A 9,348-nucleotide genomic window follows, 5' to 3' on the forward strand; every position below is an offset into this window, starting at 1 on the left:
CCAACTTATTTTCAGGACCTTCACCTTCTTACCCACAGATGGTTCCACAGACCCTGGACAGCAAGAAAGCAGCCAACTCTGCTAAGGCTCATCCATGCCCATTCTCTCAGATTTCCCGGAGTCACATTGCTCAAAATTTAGCAGTAATTAGCTAATGTTCAGAACAACCATATTCCAGTTCACCATCACATCTTTCTAGTGTTTCCATTTTAATAAAATAGAAATAGAGGAATGCTACCATTCCTTTTATGCATTGCACAACAGTTATCTGGCAACAGCCAGGTAGCTGTGAGTTGCTATAAAAATGGGCAATTGGGCCCTTTCCTTGAACCCTCTTCTCTCCCACCCCCTCTATGACTCTCTCTCTCTCTCTCTCTCTCTCTCTCTCTCTCTCTCTCTCTAACTCTCTTCTCTCCCTGACCCCGTTTTCCTCTCTTCCTTCATTCCCCATCTGTTCCTGTGTTCCTCATTGATCTCTCTCTCTCTCTCTCTCTCTCTCTCTCTCTCTCTCTCTCCCTCCCTCTCTCTCTCTCCCTGTCTCTCTCTCTCTCATCCACTACGTCTAGATTCTCTTCTCAACTCTCCTCCCCATGCCCTAAATAAACTATTCTACATTATACCCATCATATGAGTTGTACCTCAGGGTGAGAGGATGCCTCAGTATGGGCTAGCCAAGGTACCCCTTCCACTTCACCATACAGTTCTCCAAAAACATATTCTGGCCTTTTTAAAAATAAAAGATATAGAGAGCTGCGATGTGCCATGCCTCAAAGATGGCCCTGGTTTCTGCCTTCCACCCTCCCAACGGTGAGCGCTCCTTGTAGTAAACAAGTCCTTATTTGGCTATATCTGCCTGGCCCGCTACCTTCCGTATAGTGACAGCCTATCTACATGACCCACGTGGCTTGCTAGGACTGGCCAGTGCTAGCTATTTAAGTGTGGTGCAGGTCGTTCCCCAGGAAGAGAGAGTCAGAAGAGAGAGAGTCAGAAGAGAGAGAGTCAGAAGAGAGAGAGTCAGAGGAGTGAGAGTCAGAAGGAGAGAGAGTCAGAAGAGAGAGAGTCAGAGGAGAGAGAGTCAGAAGAGAGAGAGAGTCAGAAGAGATAGAGGTCAGAAGATTGTATAAAGGTTCCTGAGTAAAACTGCTTGAAGAAGATCTTCTGTGGTTGTGTCTTCCTTGCTGGTCGAGGTTGGGCACGGCAAGTGGTGGGCCGTACGGGGAACTCCTCAAATCCACCATAAAGGGACTCAACTCTCTCCAAGATCAGGACATCTTGCAGTCAGGGCAGCTCTGGAAAGTTCCCAGGGTAAGGTGGGACAATAAGGACCGCTGGAAATAAGCGGGTATAAAGTCTCAGGGTAGTGAGCAAGTTAAGTTTGTGGTAACGGCAAACCGAAAGTAAATTTCGTGGTAGGAGCGAACCAAAAGGAGACAATAAAGTTCCCAGGTTTTGGGACGAGTGTTAAGTTCTCGGATTGAGACAATAAGGTTCCCAGGTTTTAGGATGAGGGTTAAGTTCTCGGATTGAGACTATAAGGTTCCCGGTTATGGGACAAGTTAAGAGGGACGTAGCTTACACCTGGAAATCTGGAGAGTTTTTTGCATTACTACAGCCATTGTTACTGTTAATAGCAGTTTCTGCCACCGCAGCCATTGCTGCAGCCATATCCTGTACCTCGTAGTACAGACTGTGACAGCTGTAAGTAATTTATCCGCAGCTGTAAGTAATCTATCCGCAGGTGTTGCAGAAGCTTTAGATGTTCAGGGTAATATTAATAGTTAAAAGCAGAAATTTTGGTGCTGTATCAAAGGGTCGTTTTGCTCCAGGAACAAGCAGATATTATGATGGGTGTGACTTTGAGTTTTATGGTTATATTATTACTCTGGGAGAGAGTACAAGATACAAGCTTTTCCGGTTTCAGACTAAGGAACACAGTATTTTGGGAGAATGGTTTTGTCTTTGTGTTTTTAAAAGGTGTGATTAGGCTCTGGAAACGTCACAGAGTCACACTGATCAGATTTGATAGAGGTAGACCGCCTGAAAGATTTATTCAGGAACAGTGAACCAAAAGTAAAGTTCGTGATAGCAGGGAACCGAAAGCAAAGTTCGCAGTAACAGCGAACCGAAAGTAAGTTCGTGGTAGCAGCGAACCGTAAGTAGCAAGACGCCCGGTGAATTTAGCCGTAGCAGCATAGAAAGATTTTGTCATGGGGACCTCACAGTCTCGTCCAATTTTTCTGGCTCTTCAAGAGCTGTTTGAGCGAATAAAACTAAAAAAGAACCACCATAGAGAGATTTTTGAGCGAATGCGATGCTATTGCACCCTGTTTCGCAGCCTCTGGTAATCTCACGGTGGTGAGCTGGGACAAGTTAGAGAAAGACCTTGATTTTGCCCGGGAACAGGGGACTCTAAGACCTGGGGTCCGTACAGTATGGTGTTTAGTGTGTAGCTGCCTTGAGGATCAGAAATGTTGTCAGGCAGCTATAGAGAAGGGGCAAGCTGCCCTAGAAATGCTTCAAGAGGAGAGGTCAGAAAAGCAGGGAAGCACAAAGGAGACAGACTCAGAAAAGACAGATACAGAGGAGGAAACAGATGAAACAGATTCAGAAGAAGAGTTACAAGAGTTGATAGATCAAATGCGGAAAAAGTCTCTAAGGAATAGACAGAAGAAGAAAAGGAAAAGGCCTAAAATGGTGGAGGAACCTCCTGGGCAGTTCCCCTCCACTCCTCCTCCCTGCAATGTTGTAGAGGGAGGAAGTAGAGTTTTGGGTACTACATTCTGCCCAGAAGTGTGGAAGGCAGTCTGCACAGAACTACATCTGGCCTATCCTGTTTATGTGGATGCTAATCAACAAAGGTATCATGAGCCTTTAGACTTTAAGGTGATCAAGTCCCTGGAGGAATCAGTCAGGACATATGGTATCACTGCCTCCTTTACTATTGCTCAGATAGAGGCTCTGCACAGATTTTGCATGACTTCTAATGATTGGACCACCCTGGTGCGAGCATGCCTCAGCCCAGGGCAGTATCTAGATGGGAAAGCTTTTCTAATTGAATATGCCAATGAACAGGCTGCTGCCAATTTTCAGTGTTCCCGAGACCCATGCCGATACGTCATGACCTTTAAGCCCACTCCTCTAATTTGTCTAAACAGTTGTCAAGTTATTTTTTAGGTAATTGAACTGGAGAATTCAATTTCTTAATGGATCAGCTACGTGTAGCCATCGTGACCATGAACTTGACATGTGCAGATGCTAGACTGGCTACGGGATTGTCATCTTGGATTGCTGCTGCTATAAATCATCTTAGAGAGTGGGTGGGTATGGGAGCCCTAGCTGGACTCTTGCTGCTGGTCTCCCTAGTGAGCCTGTGGTGTCTCTGTAGAATGAGGTTTGTTCAGAGGTGGCATGCAGCTAAGGTGGTACAGACATTTACAACCATTGAAGCAGGACAGTCCCATCGAGCCTGGCTTACGGTCATTCAGAAGACCTAGTTGCACCTCGTCCCTGAGTATATGTGAGTGACCTTGCCCAGTGACAGGCAACTTCCCTTTTACCTAAGGCATGGAACCTTGTGGGCGACGAGGTGTCCTAGGACGGGTTGAATGAAGGGATGATCCTAAGATGGGGGGGTCGCCACGCTCAGCAGTGCCTTTGCCTGCTTGATTAATTAAAGAAAAAGGGGGAACTCTAGAGAGCTGCGATGTGCCATGCCTCAAAGATGGCCCTGGTTTCCGCCTTCCACCCTCCCAACGGTGAGCGCTCCTTGCAGTAAACAAGTCCTTATTTGGCTATGTCTGCCTGGCCCGCTACCTTCTTCATAGTGACAGCCTATCTACATGAACCATGTGGCTTGCTAGGACTGGCCAGTGCTAGCTATTTAAGTGTGGTGCAGGGCATTCCCCGGGAAGAGAGAGTCAGAAAAGAGAGAGAGTCAGAAGAGAGAGAGTCGGAAGAGAGAGAGTCAGAGGAGAGAGAGTCAGAGGAGAGAGAGTCAGAAGAAGAGAGAGAAGAGAGAGAGTCAGAAGAAGAGAGAGTCAGAACAGAGAGAGTCAGAAGAGATAGAGGTCAGAAGATTGTATCAAGGTTCCTGAGTAAAACTGCTTGAAGAATATCTCCTGTGGTCGTGTCTTCCTTTCTGGTCGAGGTTGGGTGCGGCAAAAAGAGAATACCCAGGAGGCCAATACATTTTCTTTAAGTACTTTATAGGAAATTTTAATAATTTAACAAATTATAACACAATCCACCAATTAAAAGAGTCCATTTATTTACACTTGAGAACAGCAGAAACCAGAATAAAATAACAAATGTGTAAAATGTTGTACTGTTGTTTGCACAGAAAGCATGTCAAAGATGAGAGAAAGGAAGTTAGAAGTGAGCTATACCTACAAGTGTGCATAAGGTGATTTTCTGGTGTTTGTTAGGCATATTTTAAAAATATTTATTTATTTATTTTATCTATATGACTATAGGCCTGTATTCATGTGTTAAGTGAAAGCAAAGAACAGAAGAGGACACTGGACCATATGGAACCAATAGTTGTGAAACCTCATGTGGACGTAAGGATCTTCACCTTGGTATTCTGAAAGAGAATCAACAGCCCATGGTTATTGAAACATTTCTCATCATTCCATTTTAGGAATCTACTGTGGGTGTTTGGATAAGAATGGCCCCCATAAACTCATTTGATTTAATGTTCTGCCTATAGATATTTTAGGAGGTGTGGTCTTGATGCAGGAGATGTGGCCTCCTTGTAGGACTTGTAGCTTTACTGAAGAAAGTATGTTTAGTCTTCTTGTTGATTAAGAACCAAGATGAAGAACTCTTAGATCATTTTTCAGCATTGTTTGCTTGCATTGATGCCATTTTTTTCACACTGACAGTAAGGACGAAAACTCTGAATCCATATCCAGGTCTCAATTAAATAATGTTCTTTTTGTAAAATTTGCTATAGTAATGGTTTGTGCTCTGAGTAATAATACCATAACTAACAAAGAATTTGGTAACAGGGACTGAAATATTTCTGTAACAGGCATGAGCAGGTTTTTGTTTAGAGGCATGTGGGTTTTGGGACTTTGGATTAAGAAAGTATTTGAATGCATTAAGTGTGACATAATGGGCCATACTAGTAAAATCCTGGAAGAAAATGTTGCTATGGGTGATTTTAAAAGTGTGGGCCTAACATAACTTAATGTACTGGGTTATTAAAAAAGTTATGAAACTTAGAGAGGGATGAGTTGGGAGAAATATATGGAAGTTTGATGGGAGAAAATTTTAGCTTCATTATATACACATTTGATGTTTTTCAAAAATGAAGCTTTAAGAAGAATGAGAATCTGTCTTAAAAAATTGTAGTACACATTTCTATAGTTTGATGTGTGATCTAAACTACTTCAAGAAAATTTATACATTTTGGCACATTTGGATTACCTCTTAAAGATACAGATATATGATAGGTAGACAGATAAAAGACAGATAATAAATAGAGTATATTATACAAATAGACATTAGGTTGTTGAAGTTTTCAATTTGTTTTATGTATTACAAGTATTTTAAAAAATTCCCCACAATTAGCAAAATCTTATGCCTTTCTAATCTGTTTATTAGTGTCTCTCCTATGCTTCTCATAACTAAAATTATTTTAAAGTAAAAAGATATAAATGTGAGGGCCTGGCTTAGGAGTTTCGGAGGAGTAAAATTTTAGTATGTGACATAGAGACTGATCTTGTGATACTGTACCTAAGAATGTTGTTGCCATTTGTGTTTATCAGAAAAGTCTGACTGAGGGTAAAGGGGAAGTTTTAGATTAACTTCTTTGGCAAAGAAATCTAAAAACAGCCTAACAATGAGTCTGTTATGTGGTTATTAGTGTTCCTTTAGAAAGATTTGAAATGACTCCCTTCTCTTAGATCCTGTGGAGGGAGAAAGCTAAACACCCAGAATTGCAGACCATTTTGAGACAAGAGGACAGACTGCCATTACTGCCCACATTTGTCCACATCCCTTGCTCAATAAGAAACTACATAGTGCCTTTGGACACAGGAATATAGGAGTAGTCAGCAGCAGCTACCTCTCTGTGCCCAGAACTGTACTGAACCAGAAGAAAACAGCTCCCTGCAAATCCCATGGAAGACAGAGCTGGACCCTCAGACATGTAGTCACTCCTGAAAAATCAGAGGAGACTAACCTCTGCCTACATTTCAGACTTAAGATTAAATTGCCTAGTGCCATGTGTGCCCCCTGGGAATAGGGATATAGGAACAGTCAGGGGTAAGACCCTTTAGATTCCTGACTGCACCAACAGCTGAAAGACAGTCACCAGGAGCAACTACACATCTGAGAGCAGAGCACTCTGCTCTGAGAAACAAGTGAAAGAAAATAGGAAAACATGTCTATAGGAGTGCTGACACAGAGACCTAAACGAGGGTCAAGCCACTGTCTGAAACAGCAAGACAAGCTAACACCAGAGACAACCTAATGGTGAGAGGCAATCAAAGGAAACTAAGCAACAGAAACCAAGACTTCTTGGCAATATCAGAGCCAAGTTCCCCAAGCAAAGCAAATATTAGATATTCAAACACACTGGAAAAGCAAGATTTAGATTGAAAATCATATAATATGATGATGGTGGATGACTTTAAGAATGATACAAATAATCCCTTAAAGAAATACAGGGCAACACAAACAAGTAGAAGCCCTTAAAAAAGAAACACAAAAATCCTGGAAAGAATTGCAGGAAAACACAACCAAACAAGTGAAGGAATTGAACAAACCTGTCCAGGTTTTAAAAATGGAAATAGAAACAATAAGAAAAGCACAAAGGGAGACAACCCTGGATATAGAAAACCTAGATAAAAGATCAGGAGTCATAGATACAAGTATTACCAGAAGAATACAAGAGATAGAAGAGAGAATCTCAGGAGCAGAAGATACCTTAGAAAACATCAACAACACTATCAAAGACAATGCAAATGCAAAAGCTCCTAGCTGAAAACATCCAGAAAATCCAGGACACAACGAGAAGATCAAACCTAAGGATAATACTTATAGAAGAGGCTGAAGACTCCCAAGTTAAAAGGCCATTAAATATCTTTGACAATACCATAGAAGAAAAATTCCCTAACCTAAAGAAACAGATGCCCATAAATATACATGAAGCCTACAGAATTCCAAGTAGATTGGAGCAGAATAGAAATTTCTCCCATCACATAATAGTCAAAATATCAAATGCACAAAACAAAGGAAGAATATTAAAAACAGTAAGCAAAAATAATCAAGTGACATATAAGGGCAGAACTATAAGAATTATGCCAGACTTCTTATGAGAGACTATGCAAGCCAGAAGGTCCTGGACAGATGTCATACAGACCCTAAGAGAACATCAATGACAGCCCAGGCTACTGTTTCTAGCAATACTTCAGCAAAGTGGCTGGGTATAAAATTAACTCAAGAAAATCAATAACCTTCCACTTCTCAAAGGATAAACAGAATGAGAAAGAAATTAGGGAAATGACACCCTTCACAATATTCCCAAATAATATAAAATAACTTGGTGTGACTTTAACCAAATAAGTGAAAATTTGTATGACAAGAACTTCAAGTCTCTAAAGAAAGAAATTGAAGGAGATCTCAAAAATGGAAAGGCTTGTCATGTTCATTGATCAGCAAGATTAATATACTGAAAATGGCCATTGGCCAAAATCAATCTACAAATTAAATGCAATCCCCATCAAAATCACCACTCAATTCTTCAGACAGATAGAAAGCAAAAATTGGAGATTCATTTTGAATAACAAAAAACCCCAGATCTATACTCAAAAATAAAAGAACATTTGGAAAAAATCACTATTTCTGTTCTCAAAGATTATTTCAGTTTAATAGTGATAAAAACTGTATGGTATTCATACAGAGACAGGCAGATAGAATAATGGAATGGAACTGAAGAATCAGAAATGAACCCACACACCTACAGTCCCTTGATCTTTGACAAAGGAGAGTAAAAACGATCCAAAGGAAAAAAGGTAGCATTTTCAACAAATGGTGCTGGTTCAACTGAAGGTCAGCATGTAGAAGAATGCAAATCGATCCATTTTTTATCACCCTGTAGAAAGCATAAGTGCAGATGGATCAGGGACCTGCACATCAAACTAGATACACTCAAACTAATAGAAGAAAAAGTGGGAAGAGTCTCAAACACATGGGCACTGGGGAAATTTTCCTGAAAAAAAAATACAGTGTTTTATGCTCTAAGATAAAGATTCGACAAATAGGACTTCATAAAAATGCAAAGCTTCTGTAATGTAAAACACACTGTGATTAGGACAAAATGAAACCATTGGATTGGGAAAAGATCTTTACCAATCCTACATCTGATAGAGGGCTAATATCCAAAGTATACAAAGAACTCAAGAAGTTAGACTCTAGAGAGCCAAATAACACTACTAAAAACAGGGTACAGAGCCAAACAATCAATTCTCTGCTGAGAAATATTGAATGGTTGAGAAGCACCTAAAGCAATGCTCAACATCCCTAGTCATCAGGGAAATGCAAATGAAAACAAACCTGAGATTCTACCTCACACCACTCAGAATGGCTAAGATAAAAAACAAATCAGGAAATAGCAGAAGCTGGCAAGAATGTGGAGGAAGAGGAACACTCCTCCTTTTTTGGTGTGATTGCAAACTTGTACAACCACTCTGGAAATCAATGTGGAGTTCCCTCACAAAATTGAACATTCCACTACCTGACGACACAGCTATACCTCTCTTGGGTATATAGCCAAAAGATGCTCCAACATACAACAAAGACACATGCTCAACTATGTTTATAGCAGCCTTATTTATAATAGTCAGAATATGGAAAGAACCCAGATGCCCTTAAGTAGAGGAATGGATTCAGAAAATATGGCACATCTACACAGTGGAGTACTACTCATCTATCAAAAACAATGACTTCATGAAATTCACAAGAAATTTGATTGAACTAGAAAATATCATCCTGAGTGAGGAAGCCCAATCACAGAAAAACACATGGTACACACTCACTGATAAGTGGATATTAGCCCAAAAGCTCAAATTACCCAAAATACAATTCAACGACCACATGAAGCTCAAGAAGAAAGATTACCAAAATGCAGATGCTTCATTCCTTCTTTAAAGGCAGAACAAAAATATCCATAGGAGGGGATATAGAGGAAATGTTTAGAGTAGAGACTGAAGGAAAGGCCATTCAGAGCCTGCCTTACTTGTGACCCATACATATACAGTCACCAAAACTAGAGAAGATTGGTGAAGCTAAAAAGTGCATGTTGAGAGGAACAGGATATAGATCTCTCCTGAGAGACACAAC

This window comes from Rattus rattus, chromosome 10 (assembly GCF_011064425.1).
Source record: "Rattus rattus isolate New Zealand chromosome 10, Rrattus_CSIRO_v1, whole genome shotgun sequence".
Taxonomy (NCBI): Eukaryota; Metazoa; Chordata; class Mammalia; order Rodentia; family Muridae; genus Rattus; species Rattus rattus.